The 23,750-nt window shown below is 39.1% G+C and overlaps 1 protein-coding gene across 3 annotated transcripts in view; it reads left to right on the forward strand.

The window, feature by feature from the left end:
- The window catches only part of LOC126162052 (G patch domain-containing protein 11), a 158,966-nt gene that overhangs the window by 116,611 nt on the left and 18,605 nt on the right, over positions 1-23,750 (forward strand). Inside the window, exon 6 of one of the 3 annotated variants that reach the window (XR_007534990.1) lies at positions 11,833-12,316. The exons of the other annotated variants lie outside the window; for them this stretch is intronic. The gene's annotated coding sequence lies outside the window, so the exon portion shown is untranslated. Of the gene's footprint in view, positions 1-11,832; positions 12,317-23,750 lie in introns of those variants that run through there. 3 annotated transcript variants of the gene reach the window in all.

Below are 23,750 nucleotides of genomic sequence, written 5' to 3' on the forward strand. Positions count from 1 at the left end.
TGTCAGGTTAGTTATGTGGTGTTGTTTTATCTGTTATAATGGTTCTGTTCCAGTATAATTTGTATTCATTCTCCAGTACATTTTGTGGTGCATACTTGTATGTCGGAATGTGTTGTTTTATAAGTTTATGTTGTAAAGCAAACTGTTGATGTATTATTTTTGCTACATTGTCATGTCTTCTGGAGTATTTTGTATTTGCTAGTATTGTACAGCCGCTTTTGATGTGATCTACTGTTTCTATTTGTTGTTTGCAAAGTCTACATTTATCTGTTGTGGTATTGGGATATCTAATAATATGCTTGCTGTAATATCTGGTGTTTATTGTTTGATCCTGTATTGCAATCATGAATCCTTCCGTCTCACTGTATATATTGCCTTTTCTTAGCCATGTGTTGGATGCGTCTTGATCGATGTGTGGCTGTGTTAGATGATACGGTTGCTAGCCATGTAGTGTTTTCTTTTTCCAATTTACTTTCTTTGTATCTGTTGATGTTATGTGATCTAGAGGGTTGTAGAAGTGGTTATGAAATTGCAGTGGTGTAGCTGATGTATTTATATGAGTGATTGCTTTGTGTATTTTGCTAGTTTCTGATCGTTATAGAAAGAATTTTCTTAAATTGTCTACCTGTCCATAATGTAGGTTTTTTATGTCGATAAATCCCCTTCCTCCTTCCTTTCTGCTTAATGTGAATCTTTCTGTTGCTGAATGTATGTGATGTATTCTATATTTGTGGCATTGTGATTGTGTAAGTATATTGAGTGCTTCTAGGTCTGTGTTACTCCATTTCACTACTCCAAATGAGTAGGTCAATATTGGTATAGAATAAGTATTTATAGCTTTTGCCTTGTTTCTTGCTGTCAATTCTGTTTTCAGTATTTTTGTTAGTCTTTGTCTATATTTTTCTTTTAATTCTTCTTTAATATTTGTATTATCTATTCCTATTTTTTGTCTGTATCCTAGATATTTATAGGCATCTGTTTTTCCGTCGCTTCCTTGCAGTCGCTGTGGTTATCCAATACGTAATCTTCTTGTTTAGTGTGTTTTCCTTTGACTATGCTATTTTTCTTACATTTGTCTGTTCCAAAAGCCATATTTATATCATTGCTGAATACTTCTATTATCTTTAGTAATTGGTTGAGTTATTGATTTGCTGCTGCCAGTAGTTTTAGATCATCCTTGTATAGCAAATGTGTGATTTTGTGTTGGTATGTTCCAGTAATATTGTATCCATAATTTGTATTATTTAGCATGTTGGATAGTGGCTTCAGAGCAAGGCAGAACCAGAAAGGACTTAAGGAGTCTCCTTGGTATATACCTCGCTTAATCTGTATTGGCTGTGATGTGATATTATTTGAATTTGTTCAGATATTAAGTGTGGTTTTCCAATTTTTCATTACTATGTTTAGGAACTGTATCAATTTAGGATCTACTTTGTATATTTCCAATATTTGTAGTAACCATGAGTAGGGTACACCATCATGTTCTATTTGTGCTTGTTCTGGTGGCTGTCTTAAGATTTCGTTTTCCTCTGATTGTTTATTTGACGCGTTTTGTTCTTTGTTTGTTTTCTCTGGGATGTTTGAGTCCATTACTGTATTTTCTTCTTCTTCTAATTGCACATTATTTTGTTCCAGTATTTGTTGTACTTGTTGTTTGATGTTTTCTAATTCTGACTGGGGTATCCTGTTATTTTTTATTATTACACGGGTCTGATCAGCTAGTCGTTGTTCTGTTAAAAATTTTAATTCCGGGTATCTGGTAATAAATGTTGTGTATACTTGTGATCTGTATCCAGTTGTGTTGGTTCCTAGGTTTGTTGCTTGGTAATAACAGAACATGAGGTGTCGATTAACTTCATCTGACCATCTCATCCTCTGTCTTTGTTTTCCTTCTAGGGTGGTTGCAAAAGCATATCCTGCAAAACTCCTCTATTTGGATTTAAATCATTTCCCAATTGGCTAGCAGTGTCGTTACCATTGTGGGCGGGCATAGGGTTCAAGCGTCGTCCCCGACCATGAAGGCGCTTGTCCGAGGCTTCTTTAGTTCTGTCCTGAACCAAGTAATCACACTAAAAGGGGGGTTAGCCCTATTAGTGGTTTGTTCTTTTCGTCTCCTTTTACGACTGTCAGAACATACCGGAGGCCTATTCTTTTCCCGGGCCTCCATGGGATTTATTATTATTATTATTATTATTATTATTATTATTCTGTTTGATGTACTTCTTGGGCAGTATGTGCCTGTTGGAATTCATCAGTAGATGCCTTTATGTCACAAAAAGTATATCACAGAGCTCTCAACACTGCATGAATGCTGAAGAGGCACCTGTGAAGCGTACAGTTAGAATAACCATGGAAGGAAGTATAGTCAAGAAAATACCATAGCTGTAATAGTTAATTATGTTATAATAAATAGTCATAGTTATTTAATCCTGTGGATAACTATATCTAGTGTAAGGAAGAGTATAATAATAAGGAATATAAAGGAAAATCTTTCAAAAATCGTTTTTCTTCACAATTTTATCACCCAAAGCCTCCAACACATGCGTAGTCAAACTTATTTGTTAAATCGTCAATCAGTGAAAAGTATCTTTCAACACTGTAAAATGCTGTCCTTGTTTCATAAGCTGTGACTTAGTCACAAACAGAACCATGACCCAGAAAGTGTAGAACAAGTTCCCTTTATTTCCGTCTATGAACACAAAATAGTATGGTCTTTAGACTACCGGTTTTGCTCAGTTATGACCATTTACAGATCTGCAGCAAAATACGAGAAAATCAAATACAACTAGTTACAGCCTACATCATAAAACAGTAAAATAGGCCGTAATAAAAAATATTACTTACATTTGTATGGAAAATATATGCTTAAAATATGATGAGGCATAACTGTTTTAAGACATGACCTAATACAGAGTGTATCAAAAAGAATCATCCCATTTAAAGAAAGCCTAATTGTTATTTTATTTGAGATATATGTTTGTGTGAACAACATGCTCTTGGAAAGAGCAACTTCTTAAGTTTCACATGGTTCCCAACATGAGACAGACTCTGCAGAATTTAATGTGTTTTGTGCAGTTTTATGGGAAAAGGTGTATGGTCCATTTTTCTTTGCTGAGAACTCTGTTACACGACACACATATCTCGATACGCTTGAGAACTTACTTTTGCCACAGCTGAAGACTGATTCGAACGACTTCATTTACCACACAGATGGGGCACTGCCACCATGACATCTGGAAGTGCAGAAATTTTTAAACCAAAGGATTACTGAACGATGGATCCGTTGAACTGGACCAAATGATTTAGCCTTATATTACTGGCATCCAAGGTCACCGGCCGTGAGTGTATATAATTATTTCTTGTGGGTGTTTATAAAAGACTGTTTGTGTGCCTCCATTACCAACGACAATGATGAACAGAGACATCGCATAACAGCAGCTGTGGAAGCTGTAACTCATGGCTTGCTTGCTGCAATGTGGGAACAATTTGACTACTGCATTGACATATCTCATGTATCCGAGGGTAGCATATTGAACACCTATGAAAAGGAATGAATTTTTTTTAACTTTCTGTTCATCAAAAAACAAAATTCATTGTATATATTTATTAGTTTCAGAAGTATAGACATACCAGATCGGATAATTCTTTTTGATACACCCTGTATATTGGAGCCATAGTGGCTTCATCAGAAAATACACACACAATCAACTTAGCATCATTGCAAATGTTGAAAACATGGTGTGAAACAGACCACAGTGATGGAGTCATCCCATTAATAGTGCTTCTATACATAACAAACTATGGGACAGTAGCCTCAAAATATGTTTTTGTCGTAATCTCATTAGATGTCACTACCGTAATCGTATACATAATTGTCAATTATACGATTGTAAAAAATGAAATAAAATTAAGAATACAATAAGAAGGTCTGTAGTCATCTTACCAGGTTTATAAGTTACTTCAGTGATAAAATGTAATAAATTAAAAGCATCAGTAATGTTAAATTTAAAATTGTTAAAAAGGAAATGGTTAAATGAAAATGTGATTTCAGAGACATCCTTGGGTGATTTTAGACATAAATAATAACATAGTCGAGAACAAGCTTACAGAGCTAACAAAATAATATAAAAAAGATAAGATAACTAAGGAAAAAAGCCAAATGGATGAAACAAAAGACTGAATTAGGTAATCAACACCATCTGTTAGTGTAGCCACCAGAATGCAGCAGAGGCGAGAAGTGGTTTGAGGAACTTAACTGCCACAGGGCCGTCATACCCTGCAACACGCCCTTCCAAGACAAGAATCGTATGATGTTGTACCTGTCAGTTAAAGAGATTATATAGTTGATGAAATATATACTGAAGAAACTGGTATAGGCATGTATATTCAGATACACAGATACGTAAACAGAAAGAATAAGGTGCTGCAGCTGGCAAGGCCTATATAAGACACAAAATGTCTGGTACAGTTGTTAGATTGGTTACTGCTGCTACAATGGTAGTTTATCAAGATTTAAGTGAGTTTGAATGTGGTGATATAGTTGGCGCACAAGCGACAGGATGCAGCGTCTCCGAGGTAGTGATGAAGTGAGGGTTTTCCCCATATGACCATTTCAGGTGAATCTGGTAAAACATAAAATCTCCAACATCACTGCCACTGGAAAAAGATCCCGCAAGAACGGGATCAACGACAACTGAAGAGAATCATTCAGTGTGACAGAAATGCAACCCTTCTGCAAATTGCTGCAGATTTAGATGTTGGGCCATCAACGAGTGTCAACATGTGAACCATTCAACGAATCATCATGGATATGAGTTTTCGTAGCCGAAGGCTCACTTGTGTACCCTTGATGACTGCACAACACAAAGCTTTACACCTCGCCTGGGCCCGTCTATGCCAACATTGGACTGTTGGTGACTGGAAACATGTTGCTGGGTCAGACGATGGACCCTACATGTCAGCAGGAAACTGTTCAACCTAGTGGAGGCTCTGTAATGGTATGGGATGTGTGCAGCTGGAGTGATATTGGGTCCTTGATATGTGTAGATACAACTAACAGGTGATGTGTATGTAAGCATCCTGTCCGATCACCTGCATCCATTCATGTCCACTGTGCGTTCTGACGAACTTGGGCAGTTCCAGCAGGACAATGTGACACCCCACAAGTGCAGAATTGCTACAGAGTGGTTCCAGGAACACTTAGTTTAAACACCTCCACTAGCCACCAAACTCTCCAGACATGAGCATTATTGAGCATATGTCAGATGCCTTGCAATGTCTGTTCAAAAGAGATCTCCACCCCGTCATACTCTTACGGATTTATGATCAGCCCTGCAGGATTCTTGGTGTCAGTTCTCTACAGCAGTACTTCAGACATTAGTCGACTCCATGTCACATTGTGTTGCGACACTTCAGTGTGCTCGCGGGGGCCCTAAACAATATTAGGCAGGTGTATCAGTTTCTTTAGCTTTTCAATGGATTATATAAACAGAGGTTGTTTCTTGTGGTCTTCAGTCCAGGGACTAGTTTGATTCAGCTCTCCATGCTACTCTATCCTGTGTAAGCTTCTTCATTTCCTAGTACCTACTGCAACCCACATCCTTCTGAATCTGCTTAGTGTAGTCATCTCTTGGTCTCCCTCTACGATTTTTACCCTCCAGCTGCCCTCCAATACTAAATTGGTGATCCCTTGATGCCTCAGAACATGTCCTACCAACTGATCTGTTCTTATAGTCAAGTTGTGCAACAAATTTCTCTTCTCGCCAATTCTAGTCAATACCTCCTCATTAGTTATGTGATCTACCCATCTAATCTTTAGCATTCTTCTGTAGCACCACATTTCGAAAGCTTCTTTTCTCTTCTTGTCCAAACTGTTTATCGTCCATGTTTCAGTTCCATACATGGCTACACTCCATAGAAATACTTTCAGAAACGACTTCCTGACACTTAAATCTATACTCGGTATTAACAAATTTCTCTTCTTCAGAAACGCTTTCCTTGCCATTGCCAGTCTACATTTTATATCCTCCCTACTTCGACCATCATCAGTTATTTTGCTCCCCAAATAGCAAAACTCCTTTACTACTTTAAGTGTCTCATTTCCTAATTTAATTCCCTCAGCATTAATTCGACTACATTCCATTACCTTTGTTTTTCTTTTGCTGAAGTTCATCTTATATTCTCCTTTCAAGACACTGTCCATTCTGTTCAACTGCTCTTCCAAGTCCTTTGCTGTCTCTGACAGAATTACAATGTCATTGGCGAACCTCGAAGTTTTTATTTCTTCTCCATGGATTTTAATACCTACTCCAAATTTATGTTTTGTTTCCTTTACTGCTTGCTCAATATACAGATTGAATAACATCAGGGAGAGGCTACAACCCTGTCTCACTCTCTTCCCAACCACTGCTTCTCTCTCATGTCCCTCGACTCTTATAATTGCCATCTGGTTTCTGTACAAATTGTAAATAGCCTTTCGCTCCCTGTATTTTACCCCTGCCACCTTCATAATTTGAAGGAGAGTATTCCAGTCAACATTGTCAAAAACTTTCTCTAAGTCTACAAATGCTAGAAACATAGGTTTGCCTTTTCTTAATCTATTTTCTAAGGTAAGTCGTAGGGTCAGTACTGCCTCATGTGTTCCAACATTTGTACGGAATCCAAACTGATCTTCCCCAAGGTTGGCTTCTACCAGCTTTTCCATTCGTCTGTAAAGAATTTGTGTTAGTATTTTGCAGCTGTGGCTTATTAAACTGATAGTTTGGTAATTTTTACATCTGTCAACACCTGCTTTCTTTGGGATTGGAACTATTATATCCTTATTGAAGTCTTAGGGTATTTCGCCTGTCTCGTACATCTTGCTCACCAGATGGTAGAGGTTTGTCAGGACTGGCTCTCCCAAGGCTGTCAGTAGTTCTAATGGAATGTTGTCTACTCCCAGGGCCTTGTTTCGACTTAGGCCTTTCAGTGCTCTGTGAAACTCTTCACGCAGTATCATATCTCCCATTTCATCTTCATCTACATTCTCTTCCATTTCCATAATATTGTCCTCAAGTACATCGCCCTTGTATAGACCCTTTACATATTCCTTCCACCTTTCTGCTTTCCCCTCTTTGCTTTGAACTGGGTTTCCATCTGAGCTCTTGATATTCATAGAAGTGGTTCTCTTTTCTCCGAAGGACTCTTTAATTTTCCTGTAGGCAGCATCTATCTTACTCCTAGTGATACATGCCTCTACATCCTTACATTTGTCCTCTAGCCATCCCTGCTTAGCCATTTTGCACTTCTTGTCGATATCATGTTTGAGACATTTGTATTCCTTTTTGCGTGCTTCATTTACTGCATTTTTATATTTTCTCCCTTCATCAATTAAATTCAATATTTCTTCTTTTACCCAAGGATTTCTACTAGCCCTCGTCTTTTTACCTACTTGATCCTCTGCTGCCTTCACTACTTCATCCCTCAGAGCTACCCATTCTTCTTCTACTGTATTTCTTTCCCCCATTCATGTCAATTGTTCCCTTATGCTCTCCCTGAAACTCTGTACAACCTCTGGTTTAGTCAGTTTATCCAGGTCCCATCTCCTTAAATTCCCACCTTTTTGCAATTTCTTCAGTTTTAATCTACAGTTCATAACCAATATATTGTGGTTGGAGTCCACACCTGCCCGTGGAAATGTCGTAAAATTTAAAACCTGGTTCCTAAATCTCTGTCTTACCATTATATAATCTGTCTGAAACCTGTCAGTATCTCCAGGATTCTTCCATGTATACAACCTTCTTTTATTATTCTTGAACAAAGTGTTAGCTATGATTAAGTTATGCTCTGTGCAAAATTCTACCAGGCGGCTTCCTCTTTCATTTCTTGCTCCCAATCCATATACACCTGCTATGTTTCCTTCTCTTCCTTTTCCTACTGTCGAATTCCAGTCACCCATGACTATTAAATTTTCATCCCTCCTTCACTATCTGAATAATTTCTTTTGTATCATTATACATTTCATCAATCTCTTCGTCAATACCAGAGCTAGTTGGCATATAAACTTGTACTATTGTGGTAGGCGTGGGCTACGTGTCTATCTTGGCCACAATAATGTGTTCACTATGCTGTTTGTAGTAGCTTACCCGCACTATGTTTTTTATTCATTATTAAACCTACTCCAGCATTTCCTCTATTTGATTTTGTGTTTATAACCCTGTATTCATCTGACCAGAAGTCTTGTTCCTCCTGTCACCAAACTTCACTAATTCCCACTACATCTAACTTTAACCTATCCATTTCCCTTTTTAAATTTCCTAACCTACCTGCCCGATTAAGGGATCTGACATTCCACGCTCCAATCCGTAGAACACCAGTTTTCTTGCTCCTGATAATGATGTCCTCTTGAGTAGTCTCCGCCCAGAAATCTGAATGGGGGACTATTTTACCTCCGGAATATTTTACCCAAGAGGGCACCATCATTTAACCGTACAGTAAAGCTGCATGCCCTCGGGAAAAGTTGTGGCTGTAGTTTCCCCTTGCTTTCAGCCATTTGCCGTACCAGCACAGCAACGCCGTTTTGGTTTGTGTTACAAGGCCAGATCAGTCAATCATCCAGACTGTTGCCCCTGCCACTACTGAAAAGGCTGCTGCCCCTCTTCAGGAACCACATGTTTGTCTAGCCTCTCAACAGATACCCCTCCATTATGGTTGTACCTACAGTACGGCTATCTGTATCGCTGAGGCATGCAAGCCTCCCCACCAACGGCAAGGTCCATGGTTCATGGGGGGGGGGGATATAAACAGAGGATGCACAATAAAACATGAGAGTAATGCAATCCAGGTTAGAAAATCAAATACATAATGCCCTCTGTACCAAGTAATGACAAGGCAAGACATAGATAAGAGATGATGCATTGTATGGTTAATGTGGAATATTGTCAAAGAAAGTAAAGTAGGCACTGGGTACAAAATCACTCTGCCCAGGGAGCACTCTTGGTGACACTTACTTTTTTTGTTATAAATTTCAAGTTGCCTTCTGATAGCTGTACTTGTAGGCATTGATCACTTACTTCAGTCTTTTGTTTCATCCATTTGGCTTCTTTCCTTGGTTATTTTACCATTTTTATGTCATGTTGTCAGCCTCAAAAGCCTTGTTCTTCTCCTCTAAGTTATTATTGTATCTAAGATCACCCCCCTCCCCCCAAGAGCACCTCAGAATCATATTACCGTATTACATTTTATCACTGTAATAACTTGTACACTTGGTAGTCCCACTATAGACTTTACCTATTGTATTCTTAATTTTATTTCACTTTGTACAATTATGTAATTGATGAATATGTATAGGTTTACAGTTGCCACATCTAACAAGTTGGCAACACAAGCTTTTGTGACTATTACATCATAGTTTGTTATGAACGGTACGCTATTAACAGGATGACTCCGCAGGCACTGTGGTATGGTGTACGCCATATTTTAAATATGAGCAATGACGCTTTGCTGATTTTGTGTATTTTTTGATGATGCCACTATGACTCCATTACATTTGGTCACATTCTGAAACATTTACGCCTCATCATATTTTAAGCGTATGTTCTCCATGTATATGAAAGTAATACCTTCCTTTGTAGCCTATTTCATTGTTTTAAGATGTAGACTGTACACTAGGTGTATTTTGTTTTCTCGTGGTTTGCTGCAAATCTGAAGATGGTCGTCGCTGACTGAAACCAATAGTCTAAGGACTAAACAATTTTATGATCGTAGACAGAAACATAAAGAAGTTATTCAGCTGTGTATGTTTGACAGACATGTTGCTAAATAATTTGACAACCTAATGAATTCTATGAATTATTTGATTGTTTGTGGGAGCCTTTACACACATTTGCAAAACCGATGAATCACTTGTAACTAATTAACTAAGCTGTGCAATACATACACTTACAATGCAAGCCCTGCATTCAAACTCTGTAGCATGCATGAGAAATTTCGTACAGCAGCTTATTAACTCTCAAAATTTAGTGTCAGAATCTTTAAAATTTCATCAGCATGAAAATCTCTCTAACAGGCACTACAAAAGCTGAAGTTCATTAATCATCTTTACTATCATGAGGAATATGTAACATGTTCGTTGCTCTATTAGCAATAATAAATGCGGCAAAATGTTATGCTTTAGAGCTGCCTTAAAGTGCTTAATGTTTTTAGCAAAAATCTTGGTTGATTTACTTCCAATGTTTACACACTACTTAATCAACATTAGATGGATATAGGCTGTATATTTTAATATATGTAATATGTACGTGGTATATAAAGAAGAAACATTTTTACCAAAAATATTGAAATTTTCTTGTCTGATTTACTTCAAATTTTTAGATGATGCACTAATGAACTTTTACATAGGCTATATATTTTGTAATATATAAATATACATGTAATATATGAGGAGAAGCTTTGTTTCCAAAAATCTGGAAAAGTTCTCAATCAAATTACTTCAAATTTTTACACAATGCTTTGATAACATTCAGACACTATCAGCTCTAGATTTTGTAAAATATATATAAAGCGGATATGTTGTCAACAAAACTCTCAAAATGTTCTTGCCTGATTTACTTAAAATTTTTACGCAATACGCCAATACCATTTGAAAGGACAGAGAGAGAGAGAGAGAGAGATAGAGAGAGAGAGAGAGTTTTATTTATTTTATTATTATTTTTTTTAATCGACAATGAACTAGCTTTCTGTTAAAACTAACTATGCTGTGCTATGTGATTTTGATTTCTTTCTTGCAATGGGTGTGTAAACTTCTATTATTTTGCCTCCTTAAATATATTTTCAAACAAAAATTGTGTACACAACAGTGTATGTGTTTGTTGTCTTCCTCACCCATCAGTTTTACAGAAAACAGGAGAGTTGTATTTTTGTCTTATCGGCTTATAATTAGAATACTGCTACGGAATCTGAATCATCCGAAACTTTGTAATCCTATCCATTCGAAGGTTAAAATTATGCCAAATACTGTCATTGAAGCTACTACCCTCGCAGATACAGCTGCTGGAGAGGACACTCTCATACCCCATATATATGTATTATCTTGACTGATTTACTCATTCATTTTAATGTTTTGTTTGTAATAACAATAAATAAGGCTCAAGGTCAGAGAGAGGGGTAAGAGGGCAGAGTGGGGGGTGAGTTGGAGAGGGGGAGGAGTTAAGCATGTATATAAAATTCCCATACATATTTAACAATTGCGAAGCATTGTCGGGTTTGCTAGTGTTTCATATGTATAAATGACCAGCATTCAATTATAAAAGACAATTACACATACACAACATACTAGTGCATTGAGAATAAAATCTTGTGGTTATTTTGCAATCTCTCATTAAAATATCTATAAATTTTTACATTAGTTGTCAATAAAATACATGAATATGTTGCCATGTCTGGCACTGTAACATGTTCGTATTTAACAAAAATTAAAATATTTCTTAAATTATTGCACTTCATTGCTTATATAACAGAATTTATGGGATAATGGTCAAGGACATGCATGTTGATCTTGTGCTATGTTTATATGTGGAGACTTCATAGTAATGGCAAAGATTGTGACTTATTCTAAGTATATATTGCATGACTGGTTCATTTGTTAATTTTTAATAAACTATTACAATTAAAACATTTACAATTTGAGAAGTACTTTCACATTCTGTGTTATCTTTGTTGTGTCTGATTTTTACATAGTAAGTTTGTAAGGCATGTTATGCTTTTTTGAAGAAATATTATTATCCATCTCCACCTTTCAACCTGTTTTTGCACAGCAGAATAGTAATTAAGTAAGGAATAAAATTTTGTTGGTAGGACTTGGACGACGCTAAGTGGAGCATGCCCGTCAAGGATGCATTGATGGCGTAACCAGTGTCATCACTCAGAAAAGCCGAAGCACAAACAAAGCAGGGAGCTCATTGCCTCAGACTGTGGAAGGGAGAGTGTCAGCAACACCTGATTCAGCACTTTGAGAAAGTTCAGAGCAGGCACAAAGCTATCCTGTGAACAGGGCTACGTGTAGTAACTACACTTAGGCATGTCACAAGAATGCATTTCAGGCTGCAAACTTTGCATAAAAAAATGTTCTGACCCTCTGAAACAACACATTAGGCCAGCCAGGAATGCTGACTGGCTCAGAAAATAGGAGCACAGTCAGCCACCAGTAAGGTGGCATCAAGTCATCGACTGCTATAAAACCTTCTTCTTCCTTCCATTCAATCTGAGTCTTGCCACTCCATTTGAATCACCGATACCAATGTATGGTCACCTCTACTAGTTACAGAATGACTTGGTGAAGACAACACCCTTGTGTGACAGGGCTGCGGCACAAACCTTGGACTACGCCAGGACGCTACCCTGTGCCTCCGTGTAGTGTGGGTACAGCACACCCACTGCTAAGCCAAATCGAGAAGAAGACAGAGTGATTGTATAACCTTTGGAAATCGATGACCATTTATTGAATGATGTCTTATTAGTGCCCTGTCGAACTGCTGGACAACACCTCCACTCTACAATCCTACACCCACCTAAGGAGGCTGCATTTGGTGGACACCTACATTATTAGTGCCTCCATCTCGCTGCTGTCCAGAAAGGGAGCAGCCTCCTATCCCACACTTGGAATTTTTCCCCTCAATCTCTATGGTTAGTCTGTCTCCAAGGATGCCTGCACTCTGTTCTCGGCTCGTCCACCTCAGCTAGCTGGCCCCACTTTGGCTGGCTAGCTGTGGAATCAAGTACACTTGACACTGTCTTGTTGAAAGTTCCTAATCTTTCTTTTAATCACCTAAAATTTTTTGTCATTGTTTCTTACCATTAGCAATGTAGGAAAAGATAGATTGCTACTTACTGTAAAGAAGACACATTAAGTTTCAGACAGGCTCAATTAAGACACTTGCACAAAGCTTTAGGCCACAACCTTCATCAGCAAGAGAGGAAAAACACACACACACACACACACACACACACACACACACACACACACACACACACACACAGTGCACTGTCAAGAGTTTGTGGGGCTGGGAGGTGGAGAGAAAAGGAGCAAAAAAAAGGCAAGCAATGGGGTAAGATGGGTGGACATATTGGTAGAGAACGGCAGACAGAGGGTGGAAGACAAGAATGGTTAGGAGGTGATACAATGTGGGCGGGGGAGGGGGAGGTAGACAGTGGGTCATTGTAGGTTGAGGTCGGAGTAATTACGGGAGCGGAGAAAGTGTTGTAAGGATAACTCCCACTGCGCAGTTCAGAAAAGCAGGTGGTGGAGTGGATGATCCAGGTGGCTTGGGTAGTGAAGCAGCCATTGAAGTCAAGCATGTTATGTTCAGCTGCATGTTGTGCTACAGGGTGGACTAGTTTGCTTTTGGCTGGAGTTTGGCAGTGGACATTCATCCTAGTGGACAGCTGGTTGGTAGTCATAACTATATAAAAAGCTGTGCAGTGATTGCAGCAGAGCTGATAGATCACATGACTGCTTTCACAAATGGCCTGGCATCTGATGGAGTATGATAAACCTGTGACAAGACTGGAATCGGAAGTGCTGAGTGTGTGGATTGGGCAGGTCTTGCACCTGGATCTTCGCAGGGAAATGACCCTTGTAGCAAGGGTTTGGGATTGGGAATGGTATAGGAATATGCTTGGATGTTGTGAAGGTTGAGTGAGTGACTGAACACCACTTTAGGAAGGGTGGAAAGTATCTTGAGTAGTATGTCCCTCATTTCAGGGCATGGTGATAGGTAATCAAAGCCCTGGCAAAGGATTTGGTCCAGTTGTTCCAGTCTGGGGTGGTATGAGTGACAAAGGGGGCACTCCCCCAGACCTAGTCCACAAACAAACCTGCTGCGCCATTTCCCCTCACAACCCGAATCGTCCCACCACCCCCAAGAACCAGTCCCAAAGGAACCCTAAAGTGGTGTTCCGTCGCCCACCCAACTTGCACAACCTCTGATTCCATACCTGTGCCACCTCCAATCCCAACCCCTTGCTACAAGGATCATATCCCCATGGAAGACCAACGTGCAAAAGCTGCCCAATCCACCTGCCCAGCATTTCTTATTCCAATCCTGTCACAAGTTTATCCTACCACATCAGAGGCTGGGCCACCGGTGAAAGGAGCCATATGGTTTATCAGCCCTGCTGCAATCACTGCACCGGTTTTTATATTGTTATGACTACCTGTTGGTAGTCATAAGGCAGCTATCACTTGGGGTGAAGCAGCCATCTGGAAGGGCCAGGGAAGAAGAACGGGAAGGGATAGTAGTGTACAGCTGTCCACTAAGATGAATGGGCACTGCCAAACTCCAGTCAAGAACAACCTAGTCCACTCTATAGCACAACAAGAAGCTGAACATCACACACCTGATTTGAGTGGCTGCTTCACTACCCGAACCACCTGGATCCTCCCATTCACCACCAGCTCTTCTGAACTGCGCAGATGGGAGCTATCCTTACAACACATTCTCTGCTCCTATTACCCTCAGACCCTCCACCCGACAGTTTCCACTCCCTCTGTCCTATCATCTCCTCCCCATTTTTGTCACCCACCCTCCGTCAATGCACCTGCACACCTTTCCCCACTCTTCTCCTTTTTCACTCCGTTTTCCCTCCTACCTCCCTGCCCGCAACCTCCTGACCCCATGCCTGTTGACATTCTACTTCCTGCACACTCTGGCAGACAGCATTTTTCTCTCCCCCCACCTATACACTGCTGTCCCTTCCCTTTCCAGTGCCCTCCAGATTGCTGCTTCCATCCCAAGTGATTGTTGCATACTGGCCCGAGCTGCCGAATTTGGTGGTCATGTGTGCTCAAAGTGTGCTTGCTTGAGCGTATGAATGGCGTGTGTTTCTCTTTTGCCGATGAAAGCTGTGGCAAGAGCTTCGTGTAAGTGTCGTTTAATTGTACTTGTCTGCAACTTAAAATGACTTCTTTATGGTAAGCAGCAATCTGTCATTTCCTACTTTGCTGATATTCCTACCTGGAGTTTCTATTGTTTGATTTCTTGCAATCAGAATATGCATTAGACACATTGTTACTTCCTAGTCTGAAGAAAATTAATTTATCATTTATTGTTCATGTCACAATGGTTCACTGCATTTTGTAGCAAAAATGTCAAAGAAGCGAATCTATGTGAAGGATACACACGAGAATCATTGGAGTTACTACTATCTCTACTTAGTGATCCTGAGGATTCTGAAACAGATAATGAATATGTTTCAGACATGTGGGCACTGAGCCATGTTTAGTTCTACATCATGATAATAGCAGTCCAAATAGTACCAGTGTTTGGAATTGAGGTTTCTAGTGATGATACCACTGTTGTTGACTTGCTTCATGTTCATACATATGGAGAACCTGTTGCAGGCAGCAGATCATCATCATCATCATCATCATCATCATCATCATTTAAGACTGATTATGCCTCTCAGTGTTCAGTCTGGAGCATAGCCCCCCTTATACAGTTCCTCCATGATCCCCTATTCTCCCCTATTCAGTGCTAACATTGGTGCCTCTTCTGATGTTAAACCTATTACTTCAAAATCATTCTTAACCGAATCCAGGTACCTTCTCCTCGGTCTGCCCCGACTCCTCCTACCCTCTACTGCTGAATCCACGAGTCTCTTCGGTAACCTTGCTTCTCCCATGCGTGTAACATGACCTCACCATCTAAGCCTGTTCGCCCTGACTGCTACATCTATAGAGTTCATTCCCAGTTTTTCTTTGATTTCCTCATTGTGGACACCCTCCTGCCATTGTTCCCATCTACTAGTACCTGCAATCATCCTAGCTACTTTCATATCCGTAACCTCAACCTTGTTGATAAGGTAACCTGAATCCACCCAGCTTTCGCTCCCATACAGCAAAGTTGGTCGAAAGATTGAACGGTGCACAGATAACTTAGTCTTGGTACTGACTTCCTTCTTGCAGAAGAGAGTAGATCGTAGCTGAATGCTCACTGCATTAGCTTTGCTACACCTCGCTTCCAGTTCTTTCACTATGTTTCCATCCTGTGAGAATATGCATCCTAAGTACTTGAAACCGTCCACCTGTTCTAACTTTGTTCCTCCTATTTGGCACTCAATCCATTTATATTTCTTTCCCACTGACATTACTTTCGTTTTGGAGATGCTAATCTTCATACCATAGTCCTTACATTTCTGATCTAGCTCTGAAATATTACTTTGCAAACTTTCAATCGAATCTGCCATCACAACTAAGTCATCCGCATATGCAAGACTGCTTATTTTGTGTTCACATATCTTAATCTCACCCAGCCAGTCTATTGTTTTCAACATATGATCCATAAATAATATGAACAACAGTGGAGACAGGTTGCAGCCTTGTCTTACCCCTGAAACTACTCTGAACCATGAACTCAATTTACCGTCAACTCTAACTGCTGCCTGACTATCCATGTAAAGACCTTTAATTGCTTGCAAAAGTTTGCCTCCTATTCCATAATCTTGTAGAACAGACAATAACTTCCTCCTAGGAACCCGGTCATATGCCTTTTCTAGATCTATAAAGCATAGAAACAATTCCCTGTTCCACTCATAACACTTCTCCATTATTTGCCATAAGCTAAAGATCTGGTCCTGACAACCTCTAAGAGGCCTAAACCCACACTGATTTTCATCCAATTGGTCCTCAACTAATACGCGCACTTTCCTTTCAACAATACCTGAGAAGATTTTACCCACAACACTGATTAAAGAGATACCTCTGTAGTTGTTACAATCATTTCTGTTTCCATGTTTAAAGATTGGTGTGATTACTGCTTTTGTCCAGTCTGATGGAACCTGTTCCGACTCCCAGGCCATTTCAATTATCCTGTGTAGCCATTTAAGACCTGACATTCCACTGTATTTGATGAGTTCCGACTTAATTTCATCCACCCCAGCTGCTTTATTGCACTGCAATCTATTGACCATTTTTTCCACTTCCTCAAATGTGATCCTATTTCCATCATCATTCCTATCCCATTCTACCTTGAAATCTGAAACATTACTGATCGCATTTTCACCTACATTGAGCAACTCTTTAAAATATTCCCTCCATCTGCCCAAGGCATCCACAGGATTCACCAGCAGTTTTCCTGACCTGTCCAAAATACTTGTCATTTCCTTCTTACCTCCCTTTCGAAGACTGCTAATTACACTCCAGAATGGTTTTCCAGCAGCTTGACCCATAGTCTCCAACCTGTTTCCAAAGTCTTCCCACGATTTCTTCTTGGATGCTGCAATTATCTGTTTTGCTTTGCTTCTTTCTTCAACATAACTTTCTCTGTCTACCTGGGTTCTGGTATGTAGCCATTTTTGATACGCCTTCTTTTTCCTTTTACAGGCTGCCTTGACTGTATCATTCCACCAAGCTGTTTGCTTCATCCTACTTTTACATACTACTGTTCCAAGACATTCTTTAGCCACTTCTAGTACTGTGTCCCTGTACCTTGTCCATTCCTTTTCCAATGACTGTAATTGACTACATTCAACTAACTGGTACCTTTCTGAGATCACTGTTATGTACTTGTGCCCGATTTCTTTATCCTGAAGTTTCTCCACTCTTATCCTCCTACATATGGACCTGACCTCCTGCACTTTCGGCCTCACAATCCCAATTTCACTGCAGATTAAATAATGATCAGTGTCATCAAAGAATCCCCTGAATACACGTGTGTCCCTCACAGCCTTCCTGAATTCCTGATCTGTTATTATATAGTCAATGACAAATCTGGTTCCCCTGCCTTCCCAAGTATACCGGTGAATGTTCTTATGTTTAAAAAAGGAGCTTGTGATTACTAAGCCCATACTGCAGATTGACAAAATAAAACACAGAGGAAGACTACCTCCTTTATTTATTTATTTATTTATTTATTTATTTGCCACTGAGATGTTAGAGGGTGTGGTTCAGCAGTCAAATCTGTGTGTAGAGCACTTGAAATGAAAATGGCAATCTGGTCAGACCGTGAGACAACAAAGAACTGGAAACAATTAACTATAGATGAGTAAGTGGAATGGTATGAAAACCTTGAAGATTATATTTGTGTTTCCATAAGTAGTGCACTGCTGGAGTACAGAACCTGCTCTAGGTCAACCCGATATATCAAAGTCTGTGACATGCAGATATTTCAAAAAGATATGTCAAACTATTTTTTAAAAAAATAGCAATGGTATGAATCCTCCAAGACAGCATCCAAATCATGAAAACTTCACAAGGTCATAACTCATAACTTTTCTAAACAACACAAACTGCCAATGAGGTATTAGCTGTGAATGAATGGAAGATAATATTTCAAAGGGATGTGCATTGCTCAGGCAGTATATGCTTTTGAAATCAGGTAAACAAGGGTACAAATTGTGGTGTGTAGCAGACTCAAAAACAGGCCATGTCACAAAATTTGTTATTTGCACAAGTAAGTCAGACAACAGGTCTACAGACAATTCTGTAGAAGAGTGAGTAGTCATTAGCCTGAGCCGTGACCTGTGTGTAGCATTTGACAACTTCTTCACCACTGTGAACCTAATGCTGATGTTATTGATCAGTTGCATCTATTCTACAGACACTGTGAGAAAAAAACAAGAAATGACTGCCTTGAGTGGTGAAAGAGAAATGTAACTAGGAAATAGGAGAAATTCAATTCCAATGCAAACTTGGTACTGCAGCTATAAAATTGATGGACAACAAACCTGCCACTATTTTGACTACCTCGGATGACACAAGACACACTACACTTGTCTCAAGAAAGAGCAGGGGTAAAACTGCCAGAACTGTAACAATATACAGTAGTGTAATGGGAGGCATAGATCACTTCGACCAACAAAGAAAACATTATGCATTAGATCAATGTTCACATAAGTGGTGGCATCATATTATCTACTTCTTACTAAATGTGGCAATTCTAAATGCCATTGTATTGTACAAAATGAATATAGATTAAGAAAAAAACTAAGATTAGTTTAACTTTCAAGTAGGACTCTCAAAGCAATTGACAGATTCGTTCTCATCCTGCTCAAAGAAAGGCCATCCACTAACCTGTATAACCAAGAGAAAAACCTTAGCAGATCATGTGCATGTGGCAAAAGTGGGAGATCATATGCCTATTTAGGAAAAAACACACAGACGGTGCTGCATGTGTTCTACTAAAGCTCGAGGCAAGACAACAAAGTACATATGCAGCTCCCGCAGAGTGCCCCTGTGTGTACATAGAACCATGCTGCCTCCAATATAATAGACAATAAAAAGGTGAAGTTGAAAGTTATTTGAACATTCATTTGGGAAATATATATTACTTGTTTACAGGCACTTAATTTACTATGAATATAAATAATTTGGAAAGAAAGTGGAAATGTTCTTGGAATAATGTTAAATAAATACACAAAATGCAGTTGATTTTTCACTTGAAATGGCAACTTACAACAGCTCGCAAAAGGGTCAGTGGGAAGAATACTTACTACCTTAGTTTTTGTCCTAATTCACAAAAATTAAATATAGTCAATTTGATAATAGCTCTAATATTGTACCAAAAAAATTAACTTATGTGAATTGCTACAAAAAATGTGCCCACAAAATGAGTTAAATAGTTAAAATTGATTTATCTGTCTTCTTATAGGCACCTGTCATAGAGATTTTCCTTTCTTTCTGTCATCTGATCTGGTGGTCAAGTGATAAGTGCATTTCTGGAGATCATATGGTCATGGAATAAGTTCCCAGTCTGACCATGGAATTTTCAGAATGCCTTTGACCTAACTTTCACCTCTCACAAGGGAACATCCCCATCGCACCCCCCTCAGATTTAGTTATAAGTTGGCACAGTGGATAGGCCTTGAAAAACTGAACACAGATCAATCGAGAAAACAGGAAGAAGTTGTGTGGAACTATGAAAAAATAAACAAAACGTACAAACTGAGTAGTCCATGCGCAAGATAGGCAATATTAAGGACATTGTGAGCTCAGGGGCGCCGTGGTCCCGTGGTTAGCGTGAACAGCTGCGGAACGATAGGTCTGTCCGTTCGTTCATTGACGTCTCTGTTCACTGTAATAAGTTTAGTGTCTGTGTTTTGTGACCGCACCGCAAAACCGTGCGATTAGTTGACGAAAGGACGTGCCTCTCCAATGGGAACCGAAAACATTTGATCGCAAGGTCATAGGTCAACCGATTCCTCCACAGGAAAACACGTCTGATATATTCTATACGACACTGGTGACAGCATGTGCGTCACATGACAGGAATATGTTGTCGACCCACCTAACTAGTACACTTGGCGAATGGGTAAAAAGATTCTTCTACCTTGCCCGATTTAGGTTTTCTTGTGGATGTGATAATCACTCCCAAAAAAGTGATGAAAACGTAAGAGTTTGTCACATAAACTAAAAATAAAAAGTTAAACTTTTCACTCAAGGGAAGACTTGAACCGAGGACCTCTCGTTCTGCGGCTGGTCACGCTAACCACGGGACCACAGCGCTCCCGAGCTCACATTGTCCTTAATATTGCCTATCTTGCGCATGGACTACTCAGTTTGTACATTTTGCTTATTTTTTCATAGTTTCACACAACTTCTTCCTGTTTTCTCAGTCGATCTGTGTTCAGTTTTTCAAAGCCTATCCACTGTGCCAACTTATAACTAAATCTGAGGGGGGTGCGATGGGGAGGTTCCCTTGTCAGTAGTGAGATTTTGCCAGGAGCAATATATGGTTCAAATCCCATGTTAAACTGTAGGTCCCCTTTCTCCCGTAGGATTACTCAGTTATTTTAGGGACGTGCAAGTCACCAAAATGTTACACAATTACAAGACATGCATCAGACATTGAGTCTTGCAGAATTATAATTGTAATTGTATTTCTTTCTGTTCTCTAGTTTACTCTCACATTAGCTTCACAGTCTACTCGTAGAGCCCTCACTTGCAACACAAGTATAAAATCTACTCTGTGTAATGTATAAAATTTTACAAGATATTGCTTGAAATGATTCATCCTCTTAATACCAATTTCTGGGAGCAATGAGAAACGAAGTTCAAGTGTAGGTTTTTACTGAAATGTTCCATGGATCATATTCACCCATAGATCACAGTCACAATGAATATTATTATGTGGAATGTTTTAATTGAACAAAAGATTACACAGATAATTTATAAATATATTTATATAATTGGCCATTCACAGGTTTTTGATTGATTGCTTATTTCTATTGAAGAACTGTTAAAGAGAGGAAGCATTAATCAATATTTTTGGAACCCATTTTGCTACCCGTCAAACATTCTATTTCCTCAGCCATATTGTTAGATACACTGCTGTGTATTTCCTTCCTTCCCGTGTCCCGAGTTAGATTCAGTAGAGAGCAATGCATGTAATTTGTCCTTATAGTACTGCATTTATGAATGTCATTGTTGCCCTCTAAGTGCAATGAACTGTTGAGAGCAAATTCAGCATCCGCGCTCCTGGTCTAGTGGCTAGCATTGCTGTCTCTGGATCACAGGTTTGATTCCCGGCCGGGTGGGGATTTTCTCTGCCTGGGGACTGGTGTTTGTGTTGTCCTCATCATTTCATCATCATTTGTGAACATGTTGAGATTGGGCTGTGTAAAGATTGGACTGTGTAAAGAGTGTACAGATTGGGACTTTGTACAGGCACTGATAATAGCACAGTTGAGCGCCCCACAAACCAATCGTTGTCATCAGCAAATTCAATTGGTGAATAAATATACTGTGGGGCTGTGGTTAATATTCATAACTGCCTAAACGCGTGCGCGCGCGCGTGTGTGTGTGTGTGTGTGTGTGTGTGTGTGTGTGTGTGTGTGTGTGTCAGAGAGAGAGAGAGAGAGAGAGAGAGAGAGAGAGAATCTGGCACTTGTTTTTTCCAGCCTCTTTTGTTGAATCTACACTGCAAGATAGGTGTGTTGTGTGGGAATAGTATCGTCTGCCTTATTGACCTGCTTTGCAGGGCAGCCTGCACTTAACGAGCAAGAAATAATTTTCTGGCATGTAGGCTGCCCTGTGTGACAGGTGTGTAACATTGAAGTAGTATTGCTTGCTAGCTTGCTTCATCAACCTGTTGTGCAAGGGCTACACGTGGTGATGGGTTTGGCTCAAGGTGTTTTGAGACTGATAAAGGTGTTGGACAGAGAAGGGACAGGAGGGGATGGACAGAGAGAGGGGGAAAGAGTAGAAGTAGAGTCAGGAAAGTGGGAAGGAGGTGATAGACAGATATAGGTGAGAGGATGAGGCAGACACACAGTCGAAAGGAGGAAGAAGTGGACACTGAGAGGGGAAGGAGGAGATGAGTGTGACAAATGTGTTGAATGCATACGCAGGTAAAGACATGAGGAAAATGTTAGTTTCTTATAATGGTGTTGGAGTAATATAAACTTTACAAATTTCTTTTTCAAAACTGCAAACTAAGGCAAAGACAAACTATAATATTTGTAGTTCTCCAAAAACAACAATCCAAGATCCAGTAAAATGTTTGAGTTAATTATTTTATGTTTGGTACCATTAAATTATGAAGGTAATCAAACATATATTCAGAATTTTGAAAATGCTTTTGATTTCTATTATTTTATTTCTGGTTGCAAAAAGGGGTATGGGATAAGAACAAACTTGCAAAATTAAAGTTTGATAATATTAAAATGCATTCTAATAAAGATATGGGAAGATTAGTACCATATTTACTGCTTAAGCTTTGAATTTTTATCTTTAAAACATTTGTTTTATATTCAAATATGCCAAGGAAAACTATACAGCATATGATATTTACATAGCTGAAATATGCTCATCAGAATTTTTGTGGTATTTCTATTGTATTTCCTTTAAAATAGTTCTAAATTGTATAAAATATCATTAGTTTTCCTGTTTTCTTCATTTTCTGTTTTGCAGTGTTATCCCCAAACAACTCTAAGATAAAACTTAAAAGATACTTCAATAATCCTAATTGCTTTCACAAATAATAACTGGAATCTCAACAAGACAAACACTGATAACGTTATACCACATTGGCATTCACTAAAAAAAATATGAGTGTACCTAGGAAGTTTGACAATCAGTGCGGGCTGGCAGTTGACCCTGCATGAAAATAAATGTAATATATTGCACCTAAATAGGCAATGGAATCTCTTACTGTACAATTACACTGTAGACGAAAATAACTAGAAATAGTAACTACTGTAAAATACATAGAAGTAACCATCTTGAGTGATAGTACGAAACAAACTGTAGGAAAAATAGATGCCAGGTGAAGAGTAATAGAACAAAATTTTGAGGAAAGGAAATTCACCTTGGAAAGAAGTGGTTTGCAAAACATGTTTTCGGCTGATTCTTGAGTATTACTCAATCTGGATTGATAGAAGAGAGAGACTAAAACCAACAAAGAGGGGCATGTTTCATTATAGGATCGTTTAGTCGTTTGGAAATTCTTATTAAAAATGCTCAACAATTGTCAGTGGCAGACACTACAAGAGAGATGCATCACAGAGATTTTTACTGTTGAAATTCCTTCAGTGTATGTTCCAGGAAGATCAGGTAACATATACCTCGCAGACAAGAAAATCGTGAAATTACTGCTCATATTGTGTTCTACTGACAACAGTTCTTCCCACAAGCCATTCCTGAATGGAGCAGAGAAGAGGCAGCAGGTACTAGTGTAAGAGGTGCCCTCTACCATACACCACGAAGAGATTCTGGAGTATAGGTGTAGATAATATTTAATAAATTACACAGTATTTTTACTTTTTATCATCCAAACTTA

The sequence above is a fragment of the Schistocerca cancellata genome, chromosome 2 (assembly GCF_023864275.1).
Source record: "Schistocerca cancellata isolate TAMUIC-IGC-003103 chromosome 2, iqSchCanc2.1, whole genome shotgun sequence".
Lineage (NCBI taxonomy): Eukaryota > Metazoa > Arthropoda > Insecta > Orthoptera > Acrididae > Schistocerca > Schistocerca cancellata.